Source organism: Crocuta crocuta, unplaced genomic scaffold (genome assembly GCF_008692635.1).
Source record: "Crocuta crocuta isolate KB4526 unplaced genomic scaffold, BGI_CrCroc_1.0 scaffold186, whole genome shotgun sequence".
NCBI classification, from domain to species: Eukaryota; Metazoa; Chordata; class Mammalia; order Carnivora; family Hyaenidae; genus Crocuta; species Crocuta crocuta.
This window is the reverse complement of record NW_027551569.1, coordinates 4,715,138-4,731,261: the sequence shown is the minus strand read 5'-3', so window position 1 is coordinate 4,731,261 and position 16,124 is coordinate 4,715,138. Positions and strand designations below refer to the sequence as shown.

Genomic DNA, 16,124 nt, shown 5'->3' with positions numbered 1-16,124 from the left:
CCTCTGCTGGTTATGCCCCCCCCCCCCATGTGCTCCCCAGCTCAGTGCTTGCTGTCAGTGTCTGGGTATCTAGGCTGAAGCCCCCCAGTGTGGGAAAGTGGGGTGCTCCAAGTCCCCAAGAGGGAAGTGGCACAGCAGGCTTTGGTGCTTGGACTCCTAGAACTGTAAACCATCCATGGACTCCCTCCCCCGAGGCTCGAGGCTCGTGCTCACCTGGGGTGAAGGATGGCTCCCTGGGGCTCACCACCTCAGGGACGGACAGCTGGATGTGGAGTTGGGGGGCAGACAGGGAGGGTCATGGCTGCACCTGGGGTGCCCCTGACCCCATGAGAGCTCCCCTGAGGCAGGCCTCCTGAGAAGATGCTGATGAGCACGTTGGGCCTAGGTTGCTTGGCTGGGAGAGGAGCCTGGGGGAGGCCAGGGAGACCTGAGAGTGCTTTGCTGTCCTTGTGCTACAGAGCCTTGGAGGAGCTGCCTTCGTCGTCGGGAACCGAGCAGGGGCAAGGCTGGGCTGCTTAGAAGCACCTGAGGACCGATCCAGAGGAAGGAGGGCCCGTGACCACCCATCTGCCTGAGCCACAGACCTCACCTGCTGGGCCAGGTAGGTGTCCTCACAGCCACCCCACCCAGCGGTGCTAAGACCCTCGCGCCGGCTCTCTCTCTCGGGCTTAGGATTGCGGACCCCCACTGCCTGTGGCCTGTGGGTTTCCAGCCAGTACTTGGGTGGAGGATCTCCATAAGCCCTCCTAAACCCACACTGTGATGGGGGTGCAGGAAAACCCAGCCCTCTCTCTGAAGGACACTGCCACAGGTGACCTTGGCTCCTAAAGCTGGGAAGGGGGCCAAAGGCTAGTGGCTCCTCTGGCTCCGGGTAGGATGCCACATTTCTTCCCCTGCCTGAAGAAACGCCCCCAGGCTGAGCCCTTAGCTGGGTCCCGCGTGGCTCCTGCCCAGCTGAGCCCGGTTTGGGACAGGCCCAGAACGCAGCCAGACCCGGGGACTGCGACAGATGGTATCTCTGTAGACTCTTAGAGCTGGAAGGGAACTTAGAGATATAATCCAACCTCAGTCTCTTTTAACCTCTCAAGCGTAATATCAAGAGTGTTGTTGACAGTGTTGTAGCTGAACATCTCCAAGGAACCAGCTGTCATCCTGTGAAAACAGCCAAGAAAGCTCTTGGGTCTCAGGGGCGGTTCAGCCCCTTTCTCCCTGCCCAGCCTCCGCCTGGAGGACCCTCCCGCCCTTTCCTCTCCTTCCACCTATGCAGTGACTTGTAACAACTCATCTCCGTTCATGACAGGGACACTGGTGGTGATCAGACATCCCAAGATAGAGAGCGTTGAAGCCAAGTTAGCATCGCAGGGAGGCTTTTCCCTAATTTAAGTAAGTTAATAAAATCAAGGAGGGGGTTGCTTGGGTGGCTCAGGTCATGATCTCACGGTTCATGGGTTCAAGCCCTGCATCAGGCTCTGTGCTGACGGCTCAGAGCCTGGAGCCTGCTTTGGATTCTGTGTCTCCCTCTCTCTCTGCCCCTCCTCGCCTTGTGTTCTCTCTCTCTCTCTCTCTCAAAAAGAAATAAACATAAACAAACAAACAAACAAATAAAATCAAGAAAGGATTGGGTAGTCAAGACAGGCTCTCACAGTGATAAGATCTCTCTATCTGAGAGTCTCTAAAATCTCTTTTCCACCAAAGAAGTTGATGCGGTGTAAACTATTGGCCAAGAACACTGTGATTGTTGCCATTGTCAATAAAAGCGATCATAGATAATAGTTCTTTCCTGTGCAGATCAAAGTACTTGATGTTCACATCTCCCTTGTAGTTTCCTGGCCCGGCCTATGAGAGCTTCCCAGGTCACCGAGTCTTAGCCACAGGCAAGGAGTTCACTTCCATCCTTCTGGCCGCTCCCACCACCCGGCCCGCCCTGGCCCCTTGACCCTCTGGTGTAGATTGCCTCCAGAGGCAGCCGTGAGTAGTGGTGGAGAGCGCAGGCTTGGGAGCAAGGAGGGTGCAGAGCCACTAGCCTTGCGATCTCTGTGTACGCCTCAGTCTCTTCATCTGTGAAGTGAGGACACTGGCAGTCCCCTGGGTGAAGTAGAGATTAGAGTTCATACCTGTAAAGTGCTTGGAACACCATCCAGCACTCGGTGAGTGCCTAACTCATGTTAGCTCTGGTCATTACAAAAGCCACACTCTGCTTCCTGGTTAACCTCCCTAAAGCAGGGCAGTCATCTCTCTGCCCTACTGCAAAATCATCCATGGCTCCCCATTGCCCATTCAGTGACTGTGTCTAACCTGTCCTTTTTTTAAAAAATTTTTATTTTTTTTAATGTTTTATTTATTTCTGAGAGAGAGAGAGAGAGACAGCGTGAGCAGGGGAGGGTCAGAGAGAGAGGGAGATACAGAATCCGAAGCAGGCTCCAGGCTCTGAGCTAGCTGTCAGCACAGAGCCCGATGTGGGGCTCGAACCCACAAACCATGAAATCATGACCTGAGCTGAAGTCGGATGCTCAACCGACTGAGCCACCCAGGTGCCCCGACTGTGTCTAACCTGTCCTTAAAGGGCCTCAAAAGCAGAAGCTTTATCGTTTTTCCTTGCATATAATAAGGGATCAGTCGTGTTTGCTGAGAGAGGGTGAACCGAGTCCCTAAGGAATGGAAGCATGGCCACCTGCATCCCCCCAGGTGGGGGCTTGATCCAGGCTCTTCTGCCTCCCTAGCCCTGGATTCTGTCGCTGCATCTGCCCAGGGGGCAGATTTGCTTTCCCTTGGATCTGCCGGGGCCTCACATGCAGGGGACGCCATTTGGGCTCCAGCCCGCCTGGTTCACATCAGAGTGGAGAGAGGATGCCCGGCCACAGGCCAGAGCAGGCAGTGACTGCAGTTACAACTCCCACTCGGATGATTTCCGGCCCGGTGGCGGACACGATGTCTTTGCCCTCATCTATCCCTGGGAGGCGGCCAGAACCGCAGCTCCTAGGTGGGAAGCCTGAGGCCAGCAGAGACCACCCATGACATGGCACGTTGGTCAGAGAGCCTGGCAAGCCCCCCACCCTGCACCTCACCACTTCCCTGGCAGAAGGGAGGCTTGCACCACAAAACGGGCACTGGATTAGAGTAGGACAGACTCATGTCCATAACCAGGCTCCTCACTGGCTGCGGAGACCTTAGCCATGTCAGTCAGCTTCTCTGAGCCTCAGTTTTTCCATCTGTAAAATGGGAGATCAGTACCCATTTCATTGAATTGATGAGTGCCCCAAATGGACCAAAGTGCCCCGGGGCCACCTGTACAGTGCCTGCATGGGGTGGGCATTGTGTCACTTGTCACCATTCTGCTCCGTTCATCAGAGGTGTCCTCCAAGCCGCTGGGCGCAGCTGCCTCAGTCCTGCCAGCCTCTCGCTTTCCTTAGTTGAAAACCTCCTCACTTGGCCTCCACTCTGAGATGAAGGAAGGTGGTGGTGTCTTTGGCAGGGGAGGGAGGGGGAGCAGTCCAAATCCTCTCGGGCTCCTGGCAGGGGCGCCAGGCTCAGTGCAGAAGAAGCAAGGCTCCGTCTGGCTTTCGCAGAGTTTTGCGCTCCGGTGCTGCTAAGCTCGGGGAGCCAGGAGCACAGTGACAGAGGGAACACAGTAGGCCGTGCTGGTTCGTGCGGGGTGGCGTGGCCTCCTTTATTCACGCAACAAGTGAATGAATAGGTTGGGATTCTAGGCAGTATGCTAAGCACTAGAACGTTCAGCAGCAAGACAAATAGACATAGACCCTGCCCTCATGGGGCCTTCGTTCTAATGGGGGTGAGGGCAGACAATGAGCAGCATAAACTATGGGTAAAATGTGGTGGGAGATAAATCCAGTGGAAAAACAGGGAAGGAGAGGGGGTTGGGGAGTTTGATTATTAAATACGGTCATCAGGACAGGCCTCACCAAAAAGGTGACATTGGAGATGCTGATTGTCTGCTCCCCCTCGGGAACCCCTGAGAAACCCGTGAGCTCAGAATCGGGGCCAGGTGCCCTTCATGAGATCCCAGAATAGAAGCTAAATCTAGAAACCCTTCTAGTCCCCGCCCAGATAATGTCATGCCCTTCCTCTGAAACCTTCAATAGATCCCTGTTGTCTACCCAATTAAGTACAAATCATTCATTCCAAAATTCACAACTTTTATCTCACCAGACCCTGCCCACCCTACCTCTGCAGCCCCGTCTACCTGCCATTTCTGGAATATTCCACTCTCTGCTTCCCTCCTTCGCGCATCTGTTCTCTCTGCCCCAAATGCCCCTGTCCTCACTGCTTTCTGTTAGTCTGCTGCCTCTCTGAAGACGTCCTGACCCTGGGAAGCTGTGGTCTCTGAGCCCCATGACCTTGGCTTTTACCTTTCTCATCACATGGCCCTTACTCTGCCTTTGGTCTAGGCATTGGTTTAACTGTGTGATCTTTCCACAAGGCAGGTGTAGGGCTCAGCAAACATTGGCTGAACTGAGTGTAGCCAAACTTAAAGGCCCCCAGCAATACTGGGACAAGTGGTTTTGGGGGTAGTTTGGCCCACTCACACAAAGAAGGCAGAAGAGGGAGATTATCTGGAAAGGAGAGAGGGAACCAAAATGTAGGTGAGACAGGATGAAAGAGCTAGTGGATAAAGGATAGAAAGGTTCCCCATCATGTTTTTCCAGTGAGGCAGATTCTCAAGGGACCGAAGGGAGGGTGGGCTTTTTCTTCCCCGGAAATAGCTACTACCCTCTTCAGCACCCCAGACCAGTGTTTCCTGGTGTCTAACTAGAATACCTCTTGCTGCAGCTGGAGCTCATTTCCTCTGGTTCTATCCTCCGGATTCGGGGAGCTATTTGAGTCCTCATTCAGTATGGATCAGAGTGACTTTCTTGACCCCCAGTCCGAGAGGCAGGAGCAAGCTCATGCTGAGGCTGGCCCCTGGCCTGGGAGTTTATGCTCTAGTCAAGGAGGCCAGGACCCCTAGAGCCTCTCAGAGATTGCTTGGGGGCCAGAGTCTGGGGGCCACACCCCACAGCACGGAGGCTTTGCCAGTCCGTCCCTCCTCAGCCGCTCTCCGGGGCTGGCCTTCATCATGATCGAATCTGTCACCAGAGAGCCCCCTCTACAGCAGCACTGTGAGTCTCAGGCCACCCGGACTCTGGGCCCTCTCTGTCCCCCAGGCCCTGTGAAGCCACGTGAGCCAGCCCCCCAGCCTCTGCCATCTGGCTCCCACCTGTGGCTGGAGCAGCTGTGCTCTGGCTCCTGCCTCCACCCCTCCCCAACCCCCCGCCCCGGGCAGCTAGCCTGGCTCCTGCCCTATTTAGACAGATGGGGACCGAGCTGGGTGTCCCTCCCATGTCTGCTGCCCCAAGAGGTGGTGCATTTCTCTCTGGGGACCTGAACTCCCTCAGGGGACAGCCTTAATCTAATCCGAGCCCACCTCCCTCTCCACTTCGGAGCATGCGTGGTCTCCTCCAGGAGTGACGTGCCCTTGGCCTTCCCTGTGGCCACAACTCCAGCTCCATGTGCACCCAAGGCTAGGCATGTGGCTGCTGGACTCAAATCTCTCTTTAGTGACAGTAGTTCCCACTTGGGCGCTGTGAGGATTAGAAGAGCCTGCTACTCACAGACTCTCAGCACAACACCTGGCAGTTAGCCCTGAATTAATACGACTACTGTTGTCTAACTTTGAAGAGCTGCCTTGGCCAGCACCACCTCCAGGCAGCCTTTCTGGATTGTCCAGGGCTCCTCCTCTGTGCCCCCAGCACCAGGCCTCTGTCACATGCAGACCTGTCACAGTTTCTTTGGGGTCTGTGTTCCCACTAGAATCTTGTGCTTTGACTATAAGCACCTTGAGTGCAAGGAACAGAGTCTGACCCGTTACTTTGCTGAATGAATGATTTCATGAGTGACAGGCAGCTGGGAGAGACGGACTGAGAAAACAGAAAGGGGCCTGCCAGGCCTGGCCTTCCCAGGGCCTGTCCTAAAAGACCAGATGCCCACACCGAGGCCTGGGGGTAGGGTGAGGTGGCTGAAGACAGCCCTGCCCGTGTCCCATGGTCTAATGCAGTGATCCTCGAAGCGAAGCACGGCCCCATCTAGCAGTGTCGGCTCACCCAGGAACGTCTAGACCCCACCCCAGCCCTGCCAAGTCAGAAGCTCAGGGAGGGAGGCAGATCTGTGGGCAACAAGCTGTCCAGGAGATGCCGAGGCACCAGTGTGTGAGAACACGCTTATGTTTCCAAGAAACACAGATTCACAGGAGGTAGAGTCTCGGGGTATCTGCTCTGCTGAAGGCTTCCAAGGAAGCGGTCAGGCTAGGTCCCCAGGGAATAGCTCCGACTGGCCCCACGCTCCTGACCTTGAGGCCCTTTTGCTGGCAGGGCAGGTGCAGGGGAGAACACTGTCCCCACAGACCTCCCCTTTCCCAAGTGGCACTAGACCAGAGTGGGTCCAACCTGGTCTTGATGCTAGTCCCTCCCCACTGTCCTTGGCCAGCACCCCTTCGAGGCCAACCCCTGTAGCAAAATTCAGGGCAGACTTCTGGAAGGTTAGGGCTAAGAAAGACCCTAGAGAGCATTGGTTACATATATGCGTTCTCTCTCTTTTCACATACATACATACACACACACACACACACACACACACACACACACCTCCATGCACATACACAACTCAGCATGCCCACACACAAATGCATAAACATGCATGCACCCCAAAGGACACAAAACCCAAATTGTCATAAACACGTTCCCATGCCCATCCAAATACCACCCCCCGCCCCATACGCAGATACACAGACACACCACCGATACACCTCAGAGTACACAAACACAAATGCATCGATCCACTGTATCCATTCCGAGGGCAGCTGTCGCAAAATACCACAGCCCCATGGCCTCAAACCAAACATTCATTTCCTTGAAGTTCTGAAGGCAGGAAGTGTGACATCCAGGTGCCCGCAGGGGCTGTGCCCTCCTGCAGGCTATCGGGGAGAGTCCTTCCTGGCCACTTCCAGCTCATGGTGGTACCCCCCCTCCCCCGCCCCGTGCCTTGACTTGTGGCCACATGCCTCCGGCTGGGCCTGTGTCTCCTGGCCGTCTTGTCCGTGTCTCCACGGAGCCTTCATACGGGGACACCGGGTGATGGACCTAAGGCCCACCCTCATCTGGTGCAACTTCACTTGAGCTAGTTCTACCCACAGAGACCCTGTTCTCAAATACGGTCGTAGCCTGTGGTTCCAAGCAGACGGGAATGTAATCCAGCACATCCACACGCTCCCCAGCGACAGGCACGGAGACAGACACACACACGCACAGACACGCACACACAGCGCCCCGGCAGACGGGAACCCGCAGATCCTGCGGAGAGAAGAGTCCTGGGAGTCAGAGCTGCCTGCTGCTCTGGAACCAGCACCGCGCGGGTCACGCCCGGCGATGGCGCTTATCACGGCCCTGCTTTTCGGCTTGCTTTGGCTTGGTTAGGTGTGCCCAGTACAATATTCACAAAGTAAAAAAGAGGATATGATGGAAGTCAGCCTTCCCCAGCCTGCTTCAGCCTCCCCCTCGCTTCCCTCCCAGAAGGCAGCCACTGCCAGGTCTCCTTCCAGGCAGGCCTGCAGGGGGCGGCATTCTCCCCGCAACGACCTCCGCCTCTTGCTTTCTTTACCCAGCAGAGCATCTGTTACTCTTTATTCCGATGACCTGCTTTCATGTTTTTGGGCCTCTCCCACCTGACGGAATGTTCACTGAGGCCGGGTCCGTGGAATGCTTACTGAGGCCTAGTCCACGGAACACTCACTGAGGCCAGGTCCGTGGAACACTCAGTGAGGCTGGGTCAATGGAATGCTCACTGAGGCTGGGTCCACGGAACGCTCACTGAGGCTGGGTCCATGGAACGCTCAATGAGGCCGGGTCCACAGAATGTTCACTGAGGCCAGGTCCACGGAACACTTAGTGAGGCCACGTCTGTGGAACTCAGTGAGGCCAGGTCCACGGCATGCTCAGTGAGGCCGGGTCCATGTGCTGTTTAACTTTCGTCCCCACTTCCCAGCCCAGTGCCGGCCCAGAGCAGGTGTCTGCTTAAGGCTGGTTCTAGTTACACATCAACGAATCACTGACAGTGGGTTGGGTTGTGCGTGGGCTGGGGCTCAGCCCCTCTGTCTCCCAGCACTGATATGGTCCACCAAAGGCCATCCCGGCAGCAGCAGGAGCTGAGGGGGATGGCACCCAACGGTGCCTCCCGCCTGTGAGCTCTTGCTGCCGGGCACCCTCCTCCCGCTCTAACTGGGACTGACTCTCGACAGCTGGGGCTGCCCCTGCCCTGCGGGGCCCTTCCCTCCTGCCCTACGGGGCCCTCCCCTCCCGGCCCACTCAGGACTTCTGCAGAGAAAGCCAGCGGCCAGGAGGCTGGGGAGAGAGCAGCAGTGCTGGCCTGATGATGGGGACGCACCTTTTGCCCAGTCTTTGCTAGCCCAAGGCTCAGGCCCACTTGTTGCCACGGAGACGGGAATTACTGCAGTATCTCAGGGTCCAGCTGAAGCCGGCAGCCTTACGGGCTTGTGGAAGGGATGTGTTCACTTCACAACACTCAGCTAAGAGATGTGCCAGTTTTGTAGGGCTTTTTTTTCTTTTTTTTTTTTAATCAAGACAGAACTGGCTGCTCAACCCGAGATTTCACCATGCCCTCAATGTACTGATTGAGCCGAGTTCTGGGGGAGGTGGAGGTGGCCAGGGGCTGCCCAGGCCTATGAGACTGGAAGCCAAGGACATACTTGACAGCAGCAACCTCTGCTCATCTGTGAGGGGAGGGGCTTAGATTCGAGGATTGTAGGAGCCCCTCCAGCCAGACACTCTGGGTTGGAGATCCGGGAGCCAAGTGAGGCCCACCCCAGCCCGCTGCTGGTCATTCCTTTCTTCTACAATTATTTGCAGAGAGACAGCACAAGTAGGGAGGGTCAGAGAGAGAGGGAGACACAGAATCCGAAGTAGGCTTCAGGCCCTGATCTGTCAGCACAGAGCCCAACGTGGGGTTCGAGCCCACAAACCCACGAACCGCAAGATCATGACGTGAGCCAAAGTCAGACAGTTAACTGACTGAGCCACCCAGGCACCCCGTTCCCACAAATATTTGTAAAGCACCAAGCTCTAACCAGCACAGCAGAGAAAATACAAGCAAACATAGCCACCAAGGAGCTTTGCAGCCATTGGGGGAGTCAGCCATTTAGTACGCCATCTTGTAAATGAACATCATTGTACTAGGTTCAAACAAGGAAAATAATACTTAACTGTATTGAGCCATTGCTATATAGTAGGCACTGTTCTAAGTGTTTTATGTGAATTGTTCATATAATCCTGACATCCAACCAATAAGGTAGATGCTATTAACATCTCCATATTATAGATAAGGAAACTGAGGCATCCAAGGACATAGAGCTTATAAATAGCAGAGACAGGATTTGGGACCCACACTTAAATGTCAGACTGTGTCTGTGTCCCAAGATGCTCTGAGGCATCTAATGTGGGGGCTCGACCTGGTCTGGAATTCTTCCTTACGGAAGCAAAAATTGAGCTGCGATTAACTAGGGGAGAATAAGTTAACTAGTGGGAGGAAGGAATATTGCAGGTGGAAGGTCTAGCATATGCAAAGGCCCTGTGGTGGTGAGAGAGAAGGTGGCATGCTCCAGGCATTGAGGGAAAGATGGAGGAGGCCAGGGGACAAAAGAAGAGGAAAGCTTATAGGATGGAGCTAGAGTGATAGGCAGGCCTTAAACAGGCAGGATGTTAAAGAGAGTGACAGAAACCCCTTCCCGCTGATTCCCTCACAACCTGCAGGACAACTCAGGCTCACCTTCTCCAGGAAGGCTCCCTGGATGCTCCAGACTCGGCTCAGTGCCCCTTGTCTGTGAGTCCCGCTGTGGCAGCAGCCCTTCTCACACACTGGTGTTGGCCTCTTAGCCACAGCCCTTCTCACCAGCTTCTGGATAGAGGTTTGAGGGGGAGACACATCGCATTCTCCCTAGCACCTGCTACGTGGTAGACAACTCAGGAAAGAATAACTGAGGGCTGTAAGGGTCGAGGGGCGGATCAGTGCTGAGGACTGGGTGCTGTGGGAGGGCTGCCTGGAGGAAGCAGAGTTGAGCCGGGTCTGACTGACAGTGGAGCATTCTTACTAGGGGAGGATCAGGAGGCCTTTCCACAAAGGAGAGGAATGGAGGAAGTGAGAAAGCCAAGGCCTTTGTGGGGATGAGGGACCACCCACCTGTTGGGGATGAGGCTTCCTTGTAGGGATGTGGAGGAGGTAAGACTGGAGGGGTCTCAGGGGCCAAGAGGGTCTCCCCCTGGAGCAGGCCAGGAGCCAAGAACTCAGGGTCAGGAGCAGAGCCATGCAAAAGCCAGAAGGGGACTGCTGGCGCCCTGAGCTCACACCCCCTGCCATGCAGGCCAGGGATCAGGAGTCCCCTGCAGCCTGGGGCATGACTGCCTCCCACCCCCACCCCAGGAGTCAGCGATGGGCCATCCATCGGCTGCCAAGAGCCCGTTCCTCTCCCCAACATGGCTAGTCAGCAGGACACACCCCAAGCCCGGGTAGGGAGGTGCCGCCTCCTCCCGTCCACCTTGTAAATCTACCTGCAGTGCGTGTCACGGATGGGACCTGACCTGTAGACAGAGCCTCAGCTTCAAGGGACCGCTGGACATGTCGCTTTCACTTTCTAGCTTCTGCAGTGTAGCGGGCACAGGAACAAGGTGGGGTGGATGCCGGAGGCCATCGGCTTCATCTGACATGCAATCTGATGGGTTTGTTAACCCAGATGACGCATGAAGAAACCTGGCACGGTGCCTGGCACACGGAACGCCCTCGGTAGATGTTAGCTCTTATAAGAGGGCGGAGCGCAGCCTGGCCCCGCCCACAGAGCCCGCCAGGCAGCCCGGGGCGGGGCAGAAGCGCTGCCGCGGCTCCCCGAGGTGCTGTGCGAGGTGCTGAGTGTCTTTCTGCAGCCCGGCTGCTGGCTGCCTGATTTTAGGGGGCCTGAAGGCAACGTAGGTCCCTGTGCCGGGGCTTCCGGGGTGCCACGGAAAGAAGACTGACCTCAGTCCCAGGAAAAGGATAGCAAAGGCAACAAGCAACATTTATGGTGCTTGCGGTTCACATAAGAGTCTCCATGTACTCTCTCCTTTGACTGTTAGAGCTACCCTGGTGTAGGCAGGACGGATATAATAATATCCATTTTATGGAAGAGAAAACTGAGCAGCAGTAGGTTAAGATGCAATTTGTAGAGCCAGAGTTTGGGCGCCTGGGTGGCTCAATGGGTTAAACCTCTGACTCTTGATCTCGGCTCAGGTCATTATCTCAGGGTTTGTGAGTTAAGAGTCCCGAGTGGGGCTCGGCGTCGACCGCAACGAGCCTGCTTGGGACTCTCCCTCCCTCTTTCTCTCTCTCTCTCTCTCTCTCTCTGCCCTTCCCTGGCTTGCACTCTCTCTTGCTCTCTCTCCCTCAAAATAAATAAGGAAACTTAAAAAAAAAAAAAATAGAGCCAGATTCACACCCAATCTCCTGACCCAAATCATACGCAGCCTCTCCTCCCTGCTGTGACTTGGGGAGTAAGACTTGGTAACCATGATGTGCGTGGGGTGGGGGTGGGGGCAAAATGAGTGACTCACACTATGCAAACATATGCAAATCACATTTTATTTCCTGCCCCTGACTACACAACTGTCTTGCACTGAGGCCTCCGCATGGGGTCATTGGGGGAGAACCACAATGACATGGGTCCCACCATCAAGGAACCAGTGCATTTGTTGGGGAACTGTCTGCTCACACCCGTGGAAAAGCAAGAGAATGGTGCCAGGCAGTAGTGGCAAAGGCCAACTGTATCAAGAAAGTAGGGACTAGGGGCAGACCAGGTTGCTCATTGGAGGGAGGGGGGCTTTGGGGAATAGGCTTTGAGCTGGATACAGGGCCGTAAAGGCCCCAGCCAGCCCTGGGGGGAGGTAGTGCATCTCAGGGAGACACTGGGACAGGGCGGAGGGCAGGCATGGTGTGACCTGGGGCACGGGGAGAACCACGCGAGAGAGCAAGTGAAGAGGGGGTGTAGGCCTCTGCAGACCTCCAGCCAACCTCCCACAGATTGAGAATGAGCTGAGGGGGAAGGGAGATCTCCTGACAGTGGAATATGAGCACCAGCCCCCAGAGCTGCCCGCTGCGACACGATTTAGAGGGCGCGGAGTGACCATGCTTTGCTGCCACACTTTATCTTCCTTCCTTGTTTAGAGGCAGTCAGAAAACCTTTTAGAGCCTCAAGAATGCCTTATGTAGATGCCAGTAACCTAAGCCTATCTTGGCTGCACCTAAACGTGGACTGGAGACTCTCACTCTTAAAGTCAAGAGTGGGGCGTGAGTATCTGGATCTATGAAACACCTTCCAGGTGATTCCAGTTGTCTCCCGCCCCCATGCCCAGGCTGGGAAGTCATTCATCCAAGCCTGAGAGCACGGAGACCCCAGTTCTGGGGAGACAGAGACCCCAGTTCTGACCCCAGCTCCATCACTTTCTCCAGCTGTAGGCAGATCTCTTTGCCTTCTGGTGACCATTCCTTCGCTTGTAAAGTAGGGCAAAACACTCGTCCCTGTGAAGATGTGAGGAGACCAGGATTCAGGGCAGTTCAGAGCGAGGAAGATTCATGGGCAGCCAGCATGGCGGCTGGGGAGGGACATTAACCAGAACTCTCATTGCAGTAACCCCGTTCCGCCCCCTGTCTCTCCTCCAGGGCCCCTGCCAACCGGCTGCCCAGTTGTCCCTGGAAAGGGGGATGTAGGTGTGAGAGCAGGGGGTGCGGAAGGCATATGAGGAAAGACCCAGAGAAGGGGAGGGAGGAGGGCTGCCCATGGCCAGGGGCTCCAATTCATTTAAGGTTCTAAACCATGGGAAATAATCTTTCCTGTTAATAGGATGTGATGAGTAGTTGAAGACAGTGAGAAGGCCGGATGGCGGGGACATGGGGAGCAGGCCCTGCGGCTGGGTGCACTCTAGCGGGGACAGGGACGGGGTGAAAGGAGGAGGCGGGGTGGCCTCCCAGCACAGCTCTTTCCCCAGCACAGGGCTTTGGCAGACAGCTGCTGGCTTCTCCAATCACACCGCAGGCCTCTGGACCAGTTCCTGAGAACTCATTGGGATGGTGGGCTTCAGGCAGCACCAGGAAATACAGGCTGGGTGGCTGCAGGCTGTCTTGGAGACATCGGGAATCCTAGGTCCAGCCTGGCCCTCAGAGGACCCTTCAGAATCTCCCTCATCTTAGAGACGGGAGGCCCAGAGAAGAGAAGGCATCTGCCCAAGGCCACACAGGGGCTCAGAGCCCAGCTATCCTGGGATCTGTCAGTCCACAGCACTCTCCACTGCACCACCCTAAAAGGCTGGGCAAGGTCCTAGCCCTGGACTAGGGCTTGAGCGAGGTCATTCCTTTCTTCTGCACCCTGCCCAGCATTGCCAGCCTAGCAGCGGCCCAGAAGGAGAGCAGAGGGCTACAAACTTCCCAGGTTCAAGGGTCAGCTCTGCCATTTACTAGCACCATGACCTTAGGCAGGTGATTTAACCTGTCTGGGCCTTAATGGTCCTTTTGCATCCGGGGATGATTGTAGTACCCTTAGGTACTTGAGAGAGCGGAATACTTAAATAGGAGGTATTTCTCCTATAGTAAGTGCTCAATAAATGTTGGCTATTAATAAGATCTGTGCCCCTCCCACACACCGCCAGGGCTTCCCCACCCTAGCTCTGGGATCACAGCTCCTCACACAGAAGACTTGGCCTTGAGATGAGGAGTGGGGAGCAAAGTGCTGGCCCGGTTGGTTAGGACAGTGGTGGCTGAAGCCAGGCCGGGTCTGGAAGGAAGGAGGCAAGTGACGGACCAGAGGACTGACTAATAAAGACAGAGCTTGTTTTTTCTGAAGCTTTTGGCCACTTCTCCAAGTAAACCTCGCCTGTGGCCTGGGACTGCTCAGCCTCCAGCTTCTGCCGCTAGAGGCCAGGAGGGGGGAGAAATGGGAGGGGAGGAAGGCCACACACATCCCCATCAGAGAAGATGTGCAGCTGAGGAGGGGACTGAGGATCCTGACCCACCAGCCAGCATTACCACTATCACTCACTGCCCCTCCTTAGCCCAAAAAAGCCAGGCTGACATTTATTTTTCATGCTGGGGAAGAACAGAGGCAACAGCCTCCTACAGGCTGCAGTTTGTGGGGTATTGGACATTCCTCCCCTGGCTTGTTCCAGAACAGAGTAGGTGGGAGGAGACCAGGAATGGTCCAGTCCGGGCCCTTCACCAGCACATCCCAGATGAGCCAGTGCCAGTGATGATAGTACTGGCTAATAGTGAACACTGCTTCTCAAGCATTTGCAAAGGGGTTTGCGTGAATTAACTCATTTCACATTCACAATAACCTTGTGAGGCAATGCTGCTATTACTCCCACTTTCCAGAGGTGGAAACTAAGGCTCAGAGGGGTGAAGTCGCTGTCCATGGTCACACAGCTAACAGGGGTGGACCTGGGAGTTAAGCCCAGTCTTCTTCCCACTTCTTCCCACTGCCCTGAATAGCCTCCCTGTGTTCACACCCAAAGAGAAGTTCCTTGATGCCCTGCATCAGGCAGGTGGGGCCCCCTGTTCTGTGTTCCCTTATCTCCCTCAGATTTCAAGTTTCCTTCTTTCCAGTGCTGATACTTTGGTCTCCAGAAAGCTCTCTACCCCTCTTCTTCACACCCACGAGCTAGAAAGAAGAAGGAAAACTCTCCAGAAAGGAGGGTCCAGTCACGGTTTAGGGGTGAGAACGAAAGGCAGGATGATCCTCTGGGTTTCCATGACAACAGCTTCCCTCATCAGTGCCTCTGCTGGCCACTGAGGAAGCTGGGGAGGGTGCTGAGTTGGGGATGAGGCTCTCTCCTCTCTTCTCTTTCCTCTCCTCCTTCTCCCATCCCCTTCCTTCGCCTGCCTCACCTTTCCGCAAGCTGTGCTTGCCCCAACCCTGCCTATGGACTGCATCCCACTCCAAGCTTAGAGGTGGGGACCTCTGGAGACCCTCCCAGGTGGAATGGCAGCTGGGCCATGCCTCTCCCAACAGCAGCCCTTTCCCCAAACCCCAAAGCCCGGGAACCCCCGCCCCCGAAGAGGAACTTAGTTTGTACTTCCTGGCCAGAGTAGATATGCCACGAATTGTTGTTGGATGAATAAATGAACACGTGAAAGCACAAACCAGTGACCCATCCTGCACTCGAGCCATGACTGTTTGTTTTCCTGAAACGCCATGCTCTGTCCTTGCTCTGGCACATGGCCAACAAGGTTCCCTCTGTCCGTGCTTTCTACCACAGTGCTGATTCTGCTGCCTTGCATCTCAGCTCAGAGGTGACTTCCTTGCAGAAGTCTTCTCCCACCGATCAAGATGGCCCTCCCTGTGACCCCCGTTGCCTGGGCTATCAAAGTGTGCCGGAGTGAGTGGTGGCACGTGCCTTGAATGCTTACAGGTCTCCCCAGTGAGTCTGGGAGCCTCATGTGGGTGGGAAACGGGGCTGCCAGGCCCCTAGGGCCTGGCATGATGGCTGACACATGGTAGGTACTCAGCCCTTCTTTGTGGAAGGAAGGAAGGAGGAGGGAGGAAGACAGGCGAGTGCTTTTGGAAGGAGAGGGAATGAGTGTGTGGGAGCTGAGTGGAAAAGAGCAGCATCCAGGACTCAAACCTCCTTGGAGCCAGATGGAAGCCAGAGCCCTTCCCAGCCCGGACCGCCGCCCCCTTCCGTCATCACGCACAGCATTAACCAAACAAGAAGTCACACGTCCTTCTGGCTGTGCTGCCGGTCACCAAGCACTTGCACATCCCTGGTCTGGTTCCAGTACCCCAGACAGCCCTGGCAGGGGCTTCCCAGCCGTCCCCCTCGTTTTCAAGATGAGAGCCAACAAAGGGTGCTGGGCAGCTGATGGCCACATGCTGAAAGATGAACTTACACGCCTACCTCACAGCCTCCACAAACTTTAACTCAAAATGGAGCATAGACTTCAGTGTCGGAGCTAAAACTATAAGATTTTTAGGAGAAAACCTAGGAGTAGGCAAAGATTTCCTAGACACCATCCCCAAAGCATGGTCCATAAAAGAAACTTTGATA

General features: G+C 55.4%; 1 protein-coding gene across 5 annotated transcripts in view; it reads left to right on the top strand.

The window, feature by feature from the left end:
* The window catches only part of TMEM63C (transmembrane protein 63C), a 76,140-nt gene that overhangs the window by 19,741 nt on the left and 40,275 nt on the right, over window positions 1-16,124 (top strand). For all 5 annotated transcript variants that reach the window (XR_013331755.1, XR_013331754.1, XM_077750765.1 and 2 more), the window contains exon 2: window positions 459-601. The gene's annotated coding sequence lies outside the window, so the exon portion shown is untranslated. The remainder of the gene's footprint in view (window positions 1-458; window positions 602-16,124) is intronic.